The sequence below is a fragment of the Scyliorhinus torazame genome, chromosome 18, assembly GCF_047496885.1.
Source record: "Scyliorhinus torazame isolate Kashiwa2021f chromosome 18, sScyTor2.1, whole genome shotgun sequence".
NCBI lineage: Eukaryota > Metazoa > Chordata > Chondrichthyes > Carcharhiniformes > Scyliorhinidae > Scyliorhinus > Scyliorhinus torazame.
The window spans coordinates 106,481,199-106,501,665 of NC_092724.1; the positions used below are offsets into that span (position 1 = coordinate 106,481,199).

The following is a 20,467-nucleotide window of genomic DNA, read 5'->3' on the forward strand; positions in this document are numbered from 1 at the left end:
CACATCGTGACATCAGGACATTTGCTGCGCCACCGCGCATGCACGGTGTGGTTGTGCATGGTGCACACCTGCGCATTACATTCCTCAACGTCGCCATCCCCTCGTTTGGTGCGTACAAGCGTGGGAGTCCGCGAAATGGCCACGCTCATCCAGGCTGAGGCCCTGGAGGTGCTCAATCACTTGGACCCGTTCCGCCCCGTGGGGACCTTGCCACGACGTTTCAGCCGCTTGTATATGGGAAGACCGACTCGTGGCGTTTTCATGTAAGACACAGGTCTCGATAGCCGTCGCTAGGGTGAGTTGCTTTACTTTGAGGAGCTGCTGACGTGGGGGGTCCGACTGAACATCAAAAACGATCTGGTCGCGTATCATGGAGTCGGAGGTGGGCCCGTAGCTTCAAGATTGCGCAAGGATGCGGAGGTACATGAGAAAGGATTGGAAAGGTTAATCCTTACCCTGCAAACGCTGCTGGAACACATAGCGTTCAAAACTTTCATTCACCTCTACGCTGCAGTGAGTGTCAAACTTGAGGAGGACCGTCTTGAACTTCGTTTTATCTTCGTCATCTGCAAAGGTGAGAGAGTTGAAAATGTGGATGGCATGGTGCCCGGCCATGGAGAGGAGAAGAGCAATCTTTCTGGTGTCCGAGGCACCCTCCCTGTCCGTGGCTTCGAGGAAGAGCAGGAAGCGCTGTTTGAAAATCTTCCAGTTGGCCCCGAGGTTGCCAGCGATGCGGAGCGGCGGCGGCGGGCTGATATTGTCCATGTTGCAGAATGACGGAATGCTGGCGGAAGGCAGATCACTTGCAGGTCGGTCTAGGAAGTGTGAATATCCCACCACACCTGGTATCATGATGTGTTGGGTGTTCTGGATCACATACAGATCACCACCACTTGAAATAGTGCAACACAATTTTATTGAATCATTAACTGTTTAAACATTCTCAGACTGTGGGTTAATACGATACTAGCTTTAACTAAAGACCTTTGCCTTGTCCTAACCAGTCAATGCACTCAGCACATGGTGAATGTCTGTGTTGCAGGCTGTGAGCTCTGTTTTCCTAGCTAGCTGCAACTCGAATGAGCGGGAACTCTGATGCCCCCTGTCTTTGTAGTGCGTGTGCTCTCACTGGTGACTGGCTGCGATGTTGTGTGTGCTGATTGGTCCCACTGTGTGTCCATCAGTGTGTATCTGCACCATGATATACTGGTGTATATTATGACAGTACTCTCTCGTGACACCTCCCCCCAAGAAAAAATAAATAAATCATCAACTTCAAGGTGGTTTCATTTTTCACTTTTGCACCATCCACTAAGAAATGCATACAGTAAATATACATATTCATTTGAAGAAAACAACACACTCAAACAGGTATAATAATATAGTCCATTTTTCTTTGTTCTGCTTCCTCCAACCGAAATCCTTCTCGATTGACAGTCTCTTTGAACAAGAAAGTCTCTGCACGATCCATCCATCCCTCTACTCCTCGGCAATTCTCTTTAGAATCAGATACTTTAGTTCAATCTGACCACAGAGACCCTTGCAATTCTCCGATACAGGAACATTGGTGATCACAGCTTTCAGGCAGTCAAATGCCTGTTGAAAGTCCGCTGTCCATTGAATTTTTTTACGTTTCTTCAGCAATTCCATCAGTGGAGTAATCACGCCACAAAACCTTTGCACAACTGCTCGATCAAATCCGCTCATGCTAAGAAATCGCATTATTTCCCTTCGTCTTGAGGGTATCGGAAACTCCGCAAGGAAAATGATTCGGGCTTCTCCAAATTCACTTTCGGCTAGGTTCACCACCAAAACCGCCTCCTGAAGTCGATCGAAGAACTCCATACGATGTTTTAAATGTTCTTCCGTGTCTGGAAGTTGTAAATAAAAGCAGATTGTCCCAATTTCTCAATGCAATCCTTCACGCACGGGATGGGATAAGAGTCCGTTCATGTAACTGCATTCACCTTTCGATCGTCCACACACAACCGTTGGGTGGCGTCTGGTTTAGGTACCATCACTATGAGTGAGCTCCATTGGCTGCAACACACTTCAATTATGCCATTCTTCAGCATACTCTCAATCTCTCTGTTAACCTGTGCCAATTTTAAAGGATTAAGTCTATATGGATGTTGTTTGATAGGAACAGCATTTCCCACTTCTCCATCACGTATAGCCATTTTAGTACTTCCCAATTTATCTCTACAAACTTGCCCATGTGATATCAATAACTCTTTCAGGTCAGTTTGTTTTTCCTCTGGAAGGTAACTTAACAATTCATCCTAATTTTTAAGAACATCCTCATTTTCCAATTTAATTTGAGGTATGTCAAATTCACAGTCATCTGGATTTGGTTCGTCACTTTGAGTTAGAATCATTAAAACCTCCTTTTTCTCTCCTTCCCTTTCAAAGTACCTTTTAAGCATATTCACATGACACACTAAGTGAATCTTCCTTCTATCTGTTGTTTTTACCACATTCTTTCTTTTCTTCTCTCTCCTTTTCTTTTTCCTCTCTCTCTCTCACTTTCTTTTGTCTCTCTCTCTCTGTCTCTCTCTTTTTCTTCTCTCTCTTTCTCGTATTCAAGCCGCTTTAATTATTTCTCATGTTCCATTTGTTTAATTTGCAACTGAATTTTTGCCATTTCCCATGAGTCAAACTCTATCTCCGGCAACTTTAAATGCTTAACCACCGCCATAATTACCTCATCTCTTCGCATTTTGTCAGGTAATGTTAACTGCAATGTTTTTGCCAGACCCAACAGTCTGCGTTTAGTCTCTGTCCGTAAAGTACTGCGTGTGACAGTCTCCACCCCCAAAAACTTCTGAGCCTCTGAAAGTGCCATTGTTCACACACTCCCCCCAGTTAAACGAAAATACCACACCGGAAAAGCAACAAACCTTCACTGTCTTTAAGTTCACAAAAGCCAATCCGATAGATAGACTTTTATCCCTCTCGAGCCCCAATTATTATGGGCAAGGCGTTTCCCAAAATGTATCATGGAGTTCAACCAACCTCCCCCTTTAATGCTATTGTTGCTTTTCCGAGCACATGGCTTGTTCTCCAGGTGTGATACAGCAATTATGGACAAATGGTTTTTAAACACAAAACAATGTTTATTCCATGAACTCAACTTAACTCTTTTAAATAAACATTGGATCTCTTAACACCCCCTTACTTCAAAGATAACCCCGAAGATATTACAACATTAAATAATCCTTCAGTTATTCCTTTTAACATCCAAGAGAGACTTAATACCTTTAAACAGAAACACATCAGGTTAAAGGCTCTACTATTATGAGTTTAAATCACCCAAATGATCCAGAGATAGTCTTTCATGGCAGAGATCACAGCAGATCCAGCTCACTGCAAACACAGACACTCCCAAGCTCTTTTTCTCAAAACTGAAACTTCAAAATGGCTGAACTGAGCTCAGCTCCACCCACTCTCTGACATCACTGTTTTCTTAAAGGTACATTGCTTAAACATCTATTTCTTAAAGGTACTCTCACATGACAATAGGATGAGGCTGTGGGCCAACCTCAGTCATTTGGCCCAGGGAGAGCTAATGAGCTATAAATAATAAAGTATATTCCAATAAAAATTCTAGACAATCGATAAACATGTAACACTTAATTTGCTGCTCACGTGATGTTGTTTTGCAGTTTATTTAGTTGCTAGTTTAGATGACCGCAGTTTCTATTGGGACAGAGTTAGAATAATCCAGATACTCAGTCAAGCTCAAAACGTGATCCATTTACACTTGCTAAAAGAGAAATGCATTCATTTACAAGGACCCTTTCGCTGCAAGCAAAAGGAATATGTTCAAGCCTCACGCCTTCTTTAATTATCCAGGAGGTTGGGAAGCCTATCTTTCCCTGTTATTTTCTGTATGGCAGAGACTCAATCAACGAGAGTCAACTTGCCAACCTTACTCCCGCAGTATAAATTGTTGGCATTTTGAAATTTGGCATTCTAGTGTCTGTCCTGGTATGTGCAAGATGAAGAGCTTCAGCAACATGTATCTCTTTTCAGCAATATTAAAGATTTACAATAAGTAAATCACCGACTGACAGAAATCTATCATGATATAATCAAGACCTATAACGAAAGGACGAACACAGGGTTGATGGTTGCATGAAACTTGCCAAGTGCAGCAATCAATTGCACAGCCGTGCCCACAAGTCAAGATGATGTCAGCTCTTCACAGACTGTATTCATTGCTATGGATTCTGTTGTGAAAGCCGTACACATCACTGCGGGAATTACAGTGAGATACTATGGAAAAACGTTGAGGGAATATTTCAATTTTTAGAGCAGAGAAAGGTGAAGCAGGGAGGAATACTCTTCTGCATAAAGGGGGCAGTACTTGTACGCAATGCTTGAAAATAAAAACAATGAGAGATGTTGCTACAGGTCCAGATTGTTCCAGCTTGGTTTGCTAGCAAGGCCAGAGTGAAATAAATGTAACGACTGAAGGTTTGGGGCCATTGTGCACCAAACTAATCTAACTGGGAGCTTCTAACGGGAAGGAGAGCTGTAATAGTGGGTCTCTGTGATGTAAATTGGTTGGCATTTCACAAAAAATGAAAAATATGGGCTAAATGTTCTTCCCCTTCATGGTCTATGGATGAAAAGATAACAACAGGTAGAGTACCTCCAATATGGCTCTGTGAGAACAGGCGGTGACCAAAATCCAGGCAATTTTAACCCGCGCTCTAGTAGGCCTTGAGCCCACCGGACCCAATTCAGAAAAGTTTGGGGAGTTGCTGATCGGCTTTTCATGCCTGACATTTACTGTACTTCAGCGAACATTGACCCCAGCTGACCCCATGCAGATGTGGCAGAGACGGTCGACTTCATCCAGTAAGAACAAAGGTCTCTCAGAGAAAAAAATCCAATGGGGTAGAATATTTTGCTATATATTGTGCTTGGGATCAGGACATGTATCTATTCATGCTGCAGCACAGGGCAACCGGCATTGAGGTTTGATGCCATTAAGGCCACCCAAAGAGAAGCCCACAGGTTTAAATTTAAACATTGCACTTGATTCCCATAGTCTTTAAGTACCATGGGCACCGGCTACCTTCATGCAAGCTACCCAGGTCAGGTTAAAGAAAGTTATTAAAGTACTGTATAAGCTTGCATGAATAAAAAGCAAATAGTTTTCAATTACAACAACAGGATGTTTTTATTTCAGTTTGATTGAACTTTTCTCATTTTAATCATTGTGCACTGATGTAGGGAAGTTGGGGAGGCATGAAAGAGTAATTAAATCTAATGCGTAAGAAGTGAATTAATATCAGCAGCGATTTGGCCATTAACATAAAGTGCTTTGCAGTCGTATCAACTGGTTTTGTGACACCCGCTATGCAGTGAATTAAGGCATTCCAATTTAAATGTGAGTCTTTCCGATGTTTTTCTCCCCACCCCGGAAAAGCAGCATGTTCTGAAACCTGGCACGGACTCGCTCCCCAGGTTGCCGGATTTGAGGCACTCCACCTGTATATATTTTTAATATGTTTCCATGGACAAGCCCTTGAATAGATTGAGTGCGTGATTCATATATTGTGCCACCCTTGCCACTCAGTTAATGAAATGAAATGGAAATCGCTTATTGTAACAAGTAGGCTTCAAGTGAAGTTACTGTGAAAAGCCCCTAGTCCCCACATTCTGGCGCCTGTTCGGGGAGGCTGGTACGGGAATTGAACCCTGCTGCTGGCCTGCCTTGGTCTGCTTGAAAAGCCAGCGATTTAGCCCTGTGCTAGACCAGCCGCTGTAAAAGAGGCTGCTCCCCGGCACAGTGGCAGTGGTCACTTCTTCAGATAAGATTAGTGTATTTTAAAATAAAGAGTTCAGAAATGCCAGCCATGGCAATAGCGTGGGCTCCTATGAAGATTGAAGGGAGTGAAAGATATGATCCGGTAAAGTCAAGTGGCGCACTGGTTAGCACTGCTGCCTCACAGCTCCAGGGCCCGCTTTCAGTCCTGGCCTCGGGTGACTGTGCGGAGTTTGCACTTTCTCCATGTATCTGCGTGGGTTTCCTCCGGGTGCTCCGGTTCCTCCCAGTCCAAAGATGTGCGGGTTAGGTGGGTTGGCCATGCTAAATTCCCTCTTAGTGTCAAACAAACGGTTAGGTGGGGTTACTGGGTTACGGGGAGGCGTGGGCTTAAGTAGGGTTCTCTTTCCAGGGGCCGGTGCAGACTCAATAGGCCGAATGGCCTCCTTCTGCACTGTAAATTCTACGATTCCATGAAGTTTTGAAACAAGCTGGTTGTTTTTTAAAGGAAACCTGTATATTCTTTTGTTATGACCCCAGTTGGTGTTACTCGGGTCCCAGAATGGAACCGAGGCTCAACAGACTATGATCTGGAGTCTCCGTTTCAGAGTCTTAAGTGCTGATACCAGGACTGGATCGGTGGTGTTATACGACCACGGAAGTGGCATGGGTCCCGGAAAAATTCAGGATCGTTAAAGGGCTACACCGGCACCACATGTAACTAGTGCAATTACAATGAAATACGGTGTCCAATTCGGCATGGTTGGGCTTTGCACTCCAGAGGCTGAGAAGCTGCAGCCACATTTCAGCACTTCACTCCCCGCCCACACTCATTCCAGCCAACAAGATGGAAATCCGAAGATCAGCGCCCCGTTTCGCTGATGCAGACCTTGCTGTACGCCGTGGAGGTTGAGCACCCTGTTCCCCGGGGCGTGAAGGATGCTGCCTGTCGTGTTAGGTACACTGGTCTAACACTGGCTGCAACTGGATGCCAACCTTGGACCATGGAGAGGTTTCGATTTTATGCTGCTGAAGTGTCTCCTTACTCTGCGCTGGCTGGAAGCGTTGACAGGTCGCACAGTGAAGGACCATCTTCGCGATATCCTGGCTGATCCCAGGCCAGTAAACAGCCTGCTTGGCTCTGCGTCTGCACTTTTCCACACCGAGGTGTCCCTCACAGATTTGACGGAGCACCAAGCACTGGAGACTGTGTGGAATCACAATCCGGCCCAGTTTGAGGAGGATACCATCAACCACCGTCAGGTCGTCCTTTACATCGAAAAATTGAGGGCACTACCCTTTTTGCCAGCCATTCGCTAGGTGTTGCATAACACGCTGCAAAAGGGGGGCTTTGGCTGTCTCCTCACGGATACGAATCACCTTCTCATCAGATGCCGGGAGGGTGCTAGCACACAGCTGCACCTGTGACTCAACCTGTGACTCAATTTGGCGGATGACGTTCAGGGGTTCACTAGGCACAGTGATGGAGCGGGTCAGTATCGGCAATGATGAGCTCCTTTCCAGGCGTGTAGAGCAGGTCAAAGTCGTACCTTCTGAGCTTGAGGAGGATGCGCTGCAACCGAGGCGTTATGTCATTAAGGTCCTTGTGGATAATGTGGACCAGGGGCCTGTGATCCGTCTTGATTGTGAATGTCGGCAGGCCGTAGACACAGTCGTGAAACTTGAGAATGCCAGTGAGAAGGCCCAGGCATTCCTTCTCGATTTGTGCATACCTTTGTTCGGTCATTGTCCTTGATGCGTAGGCAACCGGTGCCCAGGATGAAGTGTCATCGCGTTGCAGCAGGACCGCACTGATGCCGTCCTGGCTCGCAACTGTCGAGATTTTCGTTTCCCTGTCTGGATCGAAAAATGCCAATACGGGTGCAGTGGTGAGCTTGGCTTTCAGCTCCAACCACTCTGCCTGATGGGACACCTTCCACTCAAAGGCAGTGGACTTCTTCACTAGGTTTCGTAGGGCCGTGGTGTGTGAGGCCATGTTTGGGATGAACTTGCCCAGAAAATTGACCCTGCCCAGGAAGTGCAATACCGCCTTCTTGTCTTCCGGGACCTTCATGGCTGCGATGGCCTTGACCTTGTCTGTGTCGGGGCACACGCCCTGCTGAGAGATCTGGTCTCCTGGGAACTTGAGTGTTGTCATGCCAAAGCAACATTTGGCCCTGTTCAGCTTCAGGCCATTGGCGTGGACATGGCGGAATACCTGCTGGAGAAGGGAAACATGCTCCTCAGGTGTCGTGGACCATATGATGATGTCACACGAACCCCTTTGATGCGCTCCATCATCTGCTCCATGATGTGATGAAATATCTCCGATGCTGAGACGATGCCAAATGGCATACGGTTATAGCAGTACCTGCCAAACTGTGTGTTGAAGGTGCAGAGCCTTCTGCTGGGCTCATCCAGCTGGATTTGCCAGAATCCATGTGACGCATCTAACTTTGTGAAAAAACATGCATGTGCCATCTCACTGGTGAGTTCCTCCCACTTCGGGATGGGGTAGTGTTCACACATTATATTCTGGTTGAGATCCTTGGGATCAATGCAGATGCGCAGGTCTCCAGAGGGTTTTTTAACCATCGAGCTGACCCAGTCAGTCGGTTCGGTTACCCTGGAAATGATCCCCTGCTGCTGCAGCTCATTGAGCTGTTCCTTCAGGCGCTCCTTTAGCGGAGCCGGGACCCGGCGTGGTGCATGGACCACTGGCTTGGCATCAGGTCGCAGTAGGATCTTGTGTATGGCAAAGTGCCCATCCCGTCAAACACATCTGGATACTGAGCGAGGATGTCGTCAATGCCAGCTTGAAGATCCACGTTGGAGGATCTCGTTGAATAAACCCGCGGCACCAGGTTTAGCTTTTTGCAGGTATGCGCGCCCAGTAGGGATGCCCTGTCCGGCTTGAAAATTTCAAACCTTAGCCGTGCATGGGTACTCCAGTTGGAGACGAGTAGATGGCAGGACCTCAGTGCTGTGATGGCATTACCGTTATAGTCCAGGAGCTGGCAGGCTGCTGGAAGGACCTTGGGGGGCTTCTTGATGTGTTTGAAGTCTGCCTGTGAGAGGAGGTTGGCAGAAGCACCTGTGTCCAGCTTGAACTGGATGGAGCAGCAGTTGACCTGCATCACCGCACGCCATTCGTCCTCCGAAACCACAGCGAAGATGGACTGAATGCGAGATGAGTTAGGTGTGGCATGTTCACGTGTGGTAATGATGCCCACTCGGTAGGCGGACTCCAGGCACTCGTCCTCTGGATCCGTTCCAGATCAGAATCCTGTAATCGTCGTTGCACATTCTGGACGCGCCGTCGTCGGAATTGGGAGTGCTGGCCTCTGACTGGTGGTGCAGACCTGCATAAGGCTGCATAGTGTCCAGGCTTCCCGCAGTTTAAACATCGCCTGGGCAGTGTCCTTTTAAGTCGGCGTTGCCGCAGTTCAGGCACGTCATGACATCGGTGTCGTGACGCGGTGTACGTCATCGCACATGCGCAGTGCGGTTGGCAGACGTCTGCACCAGCGCAGTGTGGGTGTTGGCCGCTTCATTATCCCATTCGCATCACGCATGCGTGGGGCGTCGGGCAAAGCGCGCGAGATGGCCGCTGTCTTCAATGCTGAGGTGCTGCATCCGGGAGATGGTCTGCACACTCACTGCCTCGTGGGAGGCAAGTTTCTCATTTTCAGCCGATTTGTATTGGGAATACCAATATTTTGCTCATGCACTGTACATGTTTTAATCGCAACTGGCAGGGTCATATGCTTGATTTTTAAGAGCTGCTCTCTCAGAGGATCAGAGTGAACTCCAAACATGATTTGGTCTCTGATCATGGAGTCAGTAATATCACCAAAGTTGCAGGACAGCGCTAGCAGGCGGAGGCTAGTTAAGAAGGCATTGAAAGATTCATCTTTACCTTGAAGATGTTGTTTGAATATGTAGTGCTCGAAGATTTCATTGGTGTCCACTTCACAGTGACTTTCGAACTTGTCCAGGATGGTCTGAAACTTTGTCTTGTCCTGGCCTTCGGTGAAGTTAAACGAGTTGAAGAGTTCGATGGCTTGATCACCCGCTGTTGAGAAAAACAGTGCGATCTTTCTTGCATCAGACGCACCCTCGAGGTCTGAGGCTTCGATGTACAGCAGAAACATTTGCTTGAATATCCGCTAGTTTGCACTGAGACTGCCGGAGGTCCTGAGCTGGTTAGGAGCCTGAATCTTCTCCATGGTGCCGGGATACATTTGCTGGTCGTCACAGAACGGACAGAGGTAAGCCACCTTTAATTAGTAGTGTCCTGGTATCATGTCATGTTAGGTACACTGGTCTAACACTGGCTGCAGCTGGATGCAGCTTCGATCAGAAAGATACTCCAGATCTTGAAGTTAGTTCAATCAGGTTTATTGAACCAATAGCACAGTTAGCACAGTTCTCTGTGAGTTTGACTGTCTGCTAACTTAAGTGTGGTTACTCTGTCTGACTGAACCAGACTAGCTCTTAGCCATGTGGTGGAGGTGTGAGATTGTAACAACACCCTTGACTGACTCTCTAGATGTTCATCAGTGGAAAGAGGCGGAGTGTGAGTGCCTCGTGTCTTTTATAGTCAGATCCCACCCCTGAGTGTCCTGCCTGCTTATTGGTCATGTCCTTTTCTCTGTGTCCATTAGCTGCTTGTCTGTATATCATTATGTGTGTGTCTGCATATCATGACACTGCCACCTGCTGCCGTACACCGGGCCTGGGCGGAGGTGTCAGAGGCTGTGAGCGCATGGGGCCCCACTGCTAGGACCGGTTAGTAGTGCTGTCAAAAGCTGCATGGCCTCCTCAGGACGGCTAGGTTGAGTAGCCAGCACCATGCCCCTGGCACTAACCACGTCCCTGGCACTAACCACGTCCCACACACCCGTAGCCCCCCACCGGAGGGCAGCTGAACCACACACGCTGGCAGTCTGTTTGCACCACACCCTCCACCACCACATGCCAGCACCGATACCACCTGCCATGGCTGGGTGCCCCAGTCACAAAGGTCCCCAGCTTCCCATCCCAGAGATGGCGGTGCACCACCACAGGGAGAGAGAGAAGAGGATTCTGGAAAGGGCAATCCCATCAATGCTGGAGATGCAGACACAGAGGCAGAGACTACATGAGGCATTGTTAGCAACCATCCAGCACCTGCAGGTGGAGTTAGCAGAGTCCAACCACTGGCAGGGACAGGAGGCGGTGCCGACCCTGCATGCCACGCAGGCTAACACCGCACTGATTACGTCCGCGGTGGAGGCCTTGGGTGTGAAGGCATCAGCAGTGGGTCAATATTTCCAAAGCCGAGGCATTTTGTGCGGGCGGTGGCTGAAGCACATGACAGGACGGCCCTGTCACAGGCAACTATGTATCAGGGCCACTCGGTCATTGCAGTGACGCTCCAGAACTTGGCCCAGTCACAACATGTTATGGCTGCGGGTGTCGATGGCATTGCCCGGCGCTTGCTGACCTGAGCCAGTCATAGAGGGACGTGGCACAGTCTTCGATTTTCGTGCCTTGCAATTCTGGCATTGCTGGGTGGAGAAACCTGCCCCGTAACCTTTACTTTTTTTTGTCGAAAATATAGATGAACAGTCACTGGACTGCCAATTAGTTTTTAATAACAACAAAAAATTAAAAATGAACAATTTGACTATAATAAAATTCTCCTTCACTCCCAATTATTTCACAAATGTACACAGAGTTTAAGGGTTACAAGGGTTACAAAATACATCTTATGATGTAATGGTCTCAGTCAACACACAGTCACGTTAAGCCCGCAGGCTGACTGTGGTCAGGCATACTCCACTCTGAAACCAAGTGAAATTCTGTGAGTTTCTCCTCAAACCCTCCCAGATGATTTTTACACCGTGAGCCGACTTCTCTCTGGAAACCGATTTCCACACAAGTGATTCTAAGCTCCACTCTCAAGAAGGCATGCATTAGAATCTTCTTTCAAAAAGTACTTTCTCTCAACTGTTCTGAACAAGATTCCACTTCCAGCTTTTGCAACTCTCCTTTCATTTGTCGTGAATGCTTTCAAGCTTTTACACATAATCTGAGTTCCAGCCACTAATTCCTTACAATTGTTTCGCTTATTTCATCACAGGCTGTAGTAGGATATCACAAACCTTATAATTACTTCAGATATCTGTGGTTTCTCACTCGCCCACTCTTTCACAGCTCTGTCTGTAACCTCAATGAACAGTACCCTGTTCCAGTTCCAATTTCCTCTTTCTTTTCCTTTTTACTTCAAACTTCCCTGAAATGTCTCTTCATTCTTTAGTTTCCTTCACAAGCTGTTCTGGCACTTGCTTCCTTGCCCCATACTCCATTGTATGTTTTTGTTCTAGCAAGGCTAGAGATATTCCCTCTTCACTGCTAAGCTCCTTCTGTTTTTGACAGAGCTGAGAAAGAGCGGTTCTCTCTCCAGCTCCCTAGTTCCATCTGCCTTTTGAGTTCAGTTAAACACACTCAAAAATATTTCTTCCTAAAGATGGCCCCTGGTTTCTAAGCCAGCACATTCTTTATCGAAGTTTGTGTTTACTTTTCCAGTCAGATACTCTCTCTCAGCGCAATAGAGACAGCTTGAAGGGGCAGGTATAGCACACTGGGCTAAATCGCTGGCTTTTAAAGGAGACCAAGGCAGGCCAGCAGCACGGTTCAATTCCTGTACCAGCCTCTTCATTTGAAGCCTACTTGTGACAATAAGCAATTTTCATTTCATTTCATTGAACTGAAACCCAAACCCCCATACATACAAGCACCATTTTTAACATGAATCAAACTGTGTCTTACCCTTTCTAACACAGAACCACTAAATTAAACCCACTTAAATCTACACCTTATTTCCAACATACAACAATACAAATGTAGCTGGCTGGTCTAGCGCAGTTGTCTGGACAGCTGGTTTGTGATGCAGAGCAAGGGTGGACTCAATTCCCATACCGTCTGAGGTTATCCATGAAGGACCGCCCTCTCAACCTTGCCCCTCGCCTGAGGTGTGATGATCAACCAGGTTAAGTCACCACCAGTCAGCTCTCCCCCCTCAAAGGGGAAAGCAGCCTATGGTCACCCGGGACTATGGCAACTTACTTTACTTTAGATCACTTAAAACCACCTCTGCTCCTGACAGTAGTAAGAAGATAAAACTGAAGGAGGCAGAAGTTAGTATGAAACTGTTGGATGGACCGTAGCGACTTTGACAGTATTTCCCAAAGCGCACGAGCCCCTACCTAACGGTATTGTATGAGCACCTATACCATGCAGACTGCAAGGAGAAAGCACATCACTCATCCCAAGAACTAGGGATAGACAATAAATGTCGGCCTTGAAAGAAAAGTTAGGATGTAATGAGAGGCAACAATCTGCACAACAGTTTAGAGGGGAAGGGAGGAAAGCTAAGAAAAGTAGTGACTGAGGAAAAATGAAATGCCCAAAACAATTTAGCATGATAATGCGTACAAATGATCTTTGTTAGACACCTGATATAAGCATGAAACATGTCAAGGTTCCACCTGATACACTATTTGCCCAACATAAAGATATGAATTTATAACTTATACATGGCTTCATCAATTTTTACGAAGTACTAATTTTGCACATTTATTCTCTTTAGATATTACTTGGTCAGGCCTCCTTGTTTTTCACATATAATGCACAAGCCACTGATATTATCTGCTAGTTATCAACAACACTGATTATACAGAAGATAAACACAGAGGTAGTAATCAGGGACTATGGTTTATCCCGTCAAAACAAATCAAACTCCATTTATATTGTTTAGCACATTTAAATGTTCTGACTGTGGTAAACCACTGTATTGTTTTGTGTTGTATTGTTACATTGCCTGGGCTTGTCCCTGCTGGCTCCGTCTGTGGCTCCTCCCCTCGGGCTCATGTACAAAGGTGGCTGGTCTCCGCCTCTGATCCAGTTCGGGATCAGAGGCCAGGAGGCTTTCTATTTAGTGTATTAAAGCCTCAGTTACGTTCACCACTCGTCGCGTGTTCATTGACGGCATATAAATTTAATACACTAAACATCTAATATGAATTCATCACTCAAACCTGATCGCCTGGAGCTGGACCCACAGGCAGCCGACACCACTACAACGTTCGAGCACTGGCTAAGCTGCTTCGAAGCATACCTCGGATCCTTCACCGAAGACTTCACCACCGCCAAAAGAAGCAGGTCCCCCACGCACGGGTGAGCCCGCAAGTCTTTCTTCTCATCAGGGACGCCCCCTCATATACGGAGGCGATAATGCTGCTGAAGGCACACTATGTTAAGTCTGTGAACGAGGTGTATGATAGGCACCTTCTTGCCACGAGACGACAACGCCCTGGGGAATCACTAGCAGAATTCCTGTGTGCCTTACGGGTACTCTGCCGGAGCTGTGATTGCCAGGCGGTATCGGCTACCCAACACGCAGAGCTGTTGATCAGGGACGCTTATGTCGCGGGCATGAAATCGAGCTACATCCACCAGCGATTGCTAGAAGGTGGTACATTCGGCCTCCCAGAGACAGTGCAGCTCTCAAACTCGCAGGAGGTGGCCTACCAGAACATGGAGGCCTACACCTCCGACCGCGCAGCACCCTCGTGGACCTCGTGGGCACCGCCATCATCCAGCCCCGGTGCGGCGCAAGCCTGTGCCACGCAGCAGCCCACCAACGCCGGAAGCTCCAAGTGCTACTTTTGCGGCCAGGGTAATCATCCCCGACAACGCTGTCCTGCACGGAACGCGACTTGCAACGGGTGTGGGAGGAAGGGCCACTTTGCGAAAGCCTGCCAGGCCTGATCTCTCCCTAAATCTTCTCGGCCCAGCAGCGCTGCCTGCTGCCTGTCGGGGCCGACCCCAGCTGCTGCGCCACCCGCCATGTGCGACCCGTGGGCGCCGCCATCTTCGCCGCCATTTTCGATTTTGCCCATGGGGGCCGCCATCTTTAACGCCATTTTGTACTTCACCCGCCACACGCGACCCACGAGGGCCGCCATCTTGGGACCACTCCGCAGCCTCCCGGGAGCCCTGCTCACCTGATCGTACGCTGGCCGCCGCTACCTCCGACCGGCCTACCCATCACCTTCCGACGCTCGCCTCCACCCCGCTCGACCAGTCCCGGCCTCATCACCTCACAAATCGACGATGACCGTCCGGAACAATGGGCACGAGACGGCCAGCCTTTTCCACTCCGGGAGCATAGACAGCTTCATACACCCAGATACAGTAAGGCGCTGCTCCCTCCCAATCTTACCCGTGACCCAGAAAATCTCCCTGGCTTCCGGATCACATGCAGTAGAAATCCGGGGGTAAAGTGTCGCGACCCTTACTGTACGAGGCGTAGAGTACACTAACTTCAAACTCTACGTCCTTCCCCATCTCTGCGCTGCCCTATTACTGGGGCTCGACTTCCAGTGCCACCTCCAAAGCCTTACTTTAAAGTTTGGCGGACCCCTGCCCCCCCTCACCGTCTGTATCCTCAAGGCCCTTAAGGTCTCTCCACCCTCGCTCTTCACTAACCTCACCCCGGACTGTAAGCCGTCGCTACTAGGAGCAGACGATACAGTGCCCGGGACAGGGCTTTTATCAGGTCGGAGGTCCAGCGACTCCTACGCGAGGGGATCATTGAGGCTAGTAACAGCCCCTGGAGAGCCCAAGTGGTGGCCATCAAGACTGGGGAGAAGCACCGGATGGTCATCGACTATAGTCAGACCATTAACCGGTACACGCAGCTCGATGCATACCCCCTCCCCCGCATATCTGACATGGTCAATCAGATTGTGCAGTATCGAGTCTTCTCCACAGTTGACTTGAGGTCCGCGTACCACCAGCTCCCTATCCGCCCGGAGGACCACCAATACACTGCCTTCGAGGCAGATGGCCGCCTCTACCACTTCCTCAGGGTTCAGCGTCACCAAATGGGAAATGGACCGAATGGTTGACCAGTACGGGTTGCAGGCAACGTTCCTGTACTTTGACAATGTCACCATCTGCAGCCATGACCAGCAGGACCATGACGAAAACCTCTGGCACTTCCTCCACACCGCCAAACTCCTGAACCTCATTTACAATAAGGAAAAATGCGTTTTCCGCACAACCCGCCTGGCCATCCTCGGCTACGTTGTGGAAAACAGAGTCCTAGAGCCCAACCACGACCACATGCGCCCCCTCCTGGAACTCCCCCTCCCCCACTGCCCCAAGGCTCTGAAGAGATGCCTGGGGTTCTTCTCCTACTATGCCCAGTGGGTCCCCAATTATGCGGACAAGGCCCATCTGCTTATTAAATCCACCGTTTATCCCCTGACGGCTGAGGCCCGCCTGGCCTTCAACCGCCTCAACGCAGATATTGCCAAAGCCGCGATGCACGCTGTGGACGAGTCCATTCCGTTCCAGGTGGAGAGCGATGCGTCGGAATTTGCCCTGGCCGTTACCCTCAACCAGGCCCGTGGCTTTCTTCTCCCGTACCGTCCATGCCTCCGAAATTCGACACTCCTCCGTCGAAAAGGAAGCCCAAGCCATTGTAGAAGCTGTGCGACATTGTGGGTATTACCTGGCCAGCAGGCAATTCACTCTCCTCACTGACCAACGGTCAGTTGCCTTCATGTTCAATAACACACAGTGGGGCAAGATCAAGAATGACAAGATTCTGAGGTGGAGGATCGAGCTCTCCACCTATAGCTACGATATCTTGTATCGACCTGGGAAGCTGAATGAGCCCCCAGATGCCTTATCCCGCGGTACATGTCACCCGTTTTTTCACTTTGTCAAGGCTCGCAACCTGCCTTACTCCATCGAGGAGGTCTGTATCGTGACCAGGGACTGCCAGGTCTGCGCGGAGTGCAAACCGCACTTCTATCGGCCAGACAGAGCGCAACTGGTAAAGGCTTCTCGCCCCTTTGAGCGCCTCAGGGTCGTTTTCAAAGGGCCCCTCCCCTCCACTGATCGTAACGTGTACTTCCTCAACATTGTTGATGAATACACAAGATTCCCGTTTGCCATCCCGTGCCCTGACATGACCTCTGCCACCGTCATCAAGGCCCTGCACAGTCTTTTCACCCTGTTCGGGTTCCCCTCCTACATCCATAGCGATCAAGGTTCCTCCTTCATGAGCGACAAGTTGCGTCGGTTCCTGCTCAGCAAGGGCATCGCCTCCAGCAGGATGACAAGCTGCAACCCTTGGGGCAACGGACAGGTGGAGAGGGAGAATGCGATGGTCTGGAAGGCCGTCCTCCTGGCCCTACGGTCTAGAGGTCTCCCAGTCTCCCGCTGTCAGGAGGTCCTCGCCGATGCGCTCCACTCCATCCGGTCGCTCCTGTGTACTGCCACCAACGAGACTGCTCATGAGCGTATGTTTGCCTTCCCCAGGAAGTCCACCTCCGGGGTCTCGCTCCCATCCTGGCTGACAGTCCCAGGACCCGTCCTCCTCTGGAAGCATGCGAGGAGCCATAAATCAGATCCCCTCGTCGAGAAGGTCCTGCTCCTCCATGCCAACCCACAATATGCCTACGTGGCACATCAGGACGGGCGACAGGACACAGTCTCCCTTCGGGATTTGGCACCTGCAAGTTCCCCAGCGACCATCACCACCAACCCCGACCCTACACCGTCTTCCCCCACCTCTACCTACCTACCTCAAGAACTGGCACCCGCAGGCCCACCGGCGACCATCACCACCACCCCCCCCCCCACCCCCACCCCCCCCCCCCCCCCCCCCCCCCTCCACCGACTCAACAACTGGGTGAAGAAGAGGACAACACGCTCCCGGACGCGCAGGTCTCGACCCCGGTGCCCACACCACAGCCGGGACTGAGGCGATCATGGCGGAAGGTCAAGGCCCTTGACAGACTTGATCTTTGATCCCACTTTACCCCCGCAGGACTCTTTTTTTTAAACGGGGTGAATGTGGTAAATCACTGCATTGTATTGTATTGTTACATGCCTGGGCTTGTCCCTGCTGGCTCCACCTGTGGCTCCTCCCCTCGGGCTCATGTATAAAGGTGGCTGGTCTCCGCCTCTGATCCAATTCGGGATCAGAAGCCAGGAGGCTTTCTGTTTAGTGTATTAAAGCCTCAGTTACGTTCACCACTCGTCATGTGTTCATTGATGGCATATCACTGACCTTTGCAATGGGAATCACATTTCTGGTTTTACTGGTACTCTCAAAACAAATGGTTAGCTTTCTTTCCAAACAAGTGCACCACTGACTGGGTTAAACAAGGGCTCCATCAATGTGCAGCTTGAATGGAATCTGCATTGTTTATTTCAGTGAGTGTTATTTCACTAATGGTTTCAACAAAGGTGAAGTCGTGTTCTACATTTTATGTTGCCAGTATGATGGGTACTTGAAAATATCTACTTATTGAGTCGCATGTGAAAAACAATTTTAGTTATTCAGCGATAGATCTGTGGGCTAATCTATTAGTTTCTGTCATCAGGCAGGTAGTGGTGACTGCAAACAGTGATTCACCCAGTTTGAAAGAAACCCTTACCCAAGGCCAGCATCTGTCGAGGCACTGAAATCCCCAAACTAGCCTTCTTCAAATGAATCTGCTTTTGTAGTTTTCTCACATTAAATCTAACAGAAATCCCAACCCAGAAGCCCAGTTCAGATCACAGCCTTTACAAGGATATCTGAAGCCGCACTGCAGGAGATTTCACTTTTGAAGACAGCTACTTTCCTTTATTTAGAATTTATGGTCATAAATATGTTAATCATCATAAATATGTTTCCTAATACTCAATTTAGAATGTTGCTGGTTACCTGAGTAAATTTTCCTGCCCTGGAGACTTAGACTCTGAGAACCAGTGGTGCAGTAAGTGGAAAAAGGAGCATATTTTAAATTTGCAGCAATACGAATACTGATGGGACCAGAGAGCAGTAAACAGGACAGCATTTTTACCTTGTGCTGCTCAACATGGCTGCAGCCAGACACCACTGCCTGGTGATTTACATTCTGCAGCTCAATCCGCCATAAATTACAGCCTTATTAAAGTATCGAATATCAAGATCATTTCTTTTTAGACCATCATAAGTCATTGGAGCAGAAGTGGGCCATTCGGCCCATCAAGTCTGCTCTACCATTCAATGAGATCATGACTGATCTGATGTGATAATCCTCAACTCCACTTTCCCACCTTATCTCCATAACTCTTGATTCCCTTACTGATTAAAAATCTGTCCATCTCGGCATTGAACATACTTAATGACCCAGCCTCTAAAGTCCTCTGCAGTAAAGAATTCCACTACCCTCTGAGAGAAGAAATTCCTCCTCATCCCTGTCTTAAATGGGTGACCCCTTACTCTGAGATTATGTCCCACAAGGTGAAACACCCTCTAAGCATCAATCCTGTCAGGCTTCCCTGGGACTCCTATATGTTAGAATAAGATCATTTAAAATAATTCTTCTGCTTATTAAGTTATGCTTGTGCATGTGCTGACAAATGGAATCATTTGATTTTGAAGATCCCAGCTGCTCCAGGTAAAGTATATCGCGATGCCCCATAAATTTTTGAGATTGCACTTTCAGGACATTACCCTGCATTGCACTAGTGTGAGGCTATATTTTTCTTTCTTTTTCCCTCTGTGGCCTCTCTCACTATGAGTGACAGATTTGTGCTGCCAGTCCATGTAGATTCAGGACATATGGAACCTTAACAGCTATGGGCCGGGTTTCTCTGTGCACACCATCGGTATTCTCTGTTTTGCCGGCTGGTCAATAGGGTTTCCCAGCTCCATGCCGTCGGAAAACCCCCGGTCTGCCGGCAAAATGGAGAAGCTCGACGGCGGAGAATTCAGCCCATGGTTTTGTTTAATGTGAACTGCAAAGCAACTGACTGGAACAGAATAAATATTCGCTTTATCACCAATGAAACATGTGGCCCATTGACTGGGAGAAAGAACTCCGTAATTAGTTTGTCACCTCCCAGGGTAACCTCAGTGTTCAGGAACAAGTTCATTCATACCGCAATATTCTGTCACTGCTAACTGCAATCATTGCAGTCACATTCCACCAACATTGACATGTCTAATTTTCATAAATACCTCCAGCGGAATTCTCCATTGGCAGGATCCTCTGGTTCACCAACAGAGCGGCCCGCGAGAGAATCCCACTGCCAACAGGGACGCGCCATGTTGGAAAACGCAGCTGGCGGACTGGAGAATCCCACCCGAACATGCTTATTTTCTGAAAATGAAATGGTTTCTGTAGATTAAATTAAAGTGTCTTTCGCTTTGCCTGATTAGCAGCGCAAATATTCTCATGCAAATTTTCAATTTTATCCATTGCTCTCCCTGAGGAATTGACTCAGTCTGGCTATGAATTCATGTTTTAATGGCCACCCTTCCATTAGCTCACAGAAATGACCTTTCGAGTGTCAGCAGCCTCCTCTGCCAAAGGGGCGATCACAACCAAGCCCAAGACATTCTTAGGTTTCACTACAAAATCTTGTCCACAATAAAAAAAAGAACACACCTCACCTCAAATGCAGCCTGGGGAATTAAAGCATCAGTCAGCCATGGACTTAAATTCCACTTATTTATCTTATTTTACGCTGTGCGCTTTTAGAGATGCCTGCGCTGTCTGCTGCTCTTAAATGTTCCACACAAATTGAAATCTGAAGACTCAGATGCCTGATGTGTAAAAGTGTACAAATCCAGCACAACTAATCGTT

At 48.4% G+C, this 20,467-nt stretch overlaps 1 protein-coding gene across 2 annotated transcripts in view; it reads left to right on the plus strand.

Annotated features, from left to right (window-relative positions):
* Nucleotides 1-20,467, plus strand: part of dnah9 (dynein, axonemal, heavy chain 9) — a 779,494-nt gene that overhangs the window by 337,960 nt on the left and 421,067 nt on the right. The window lies entirely within an intron of this gene.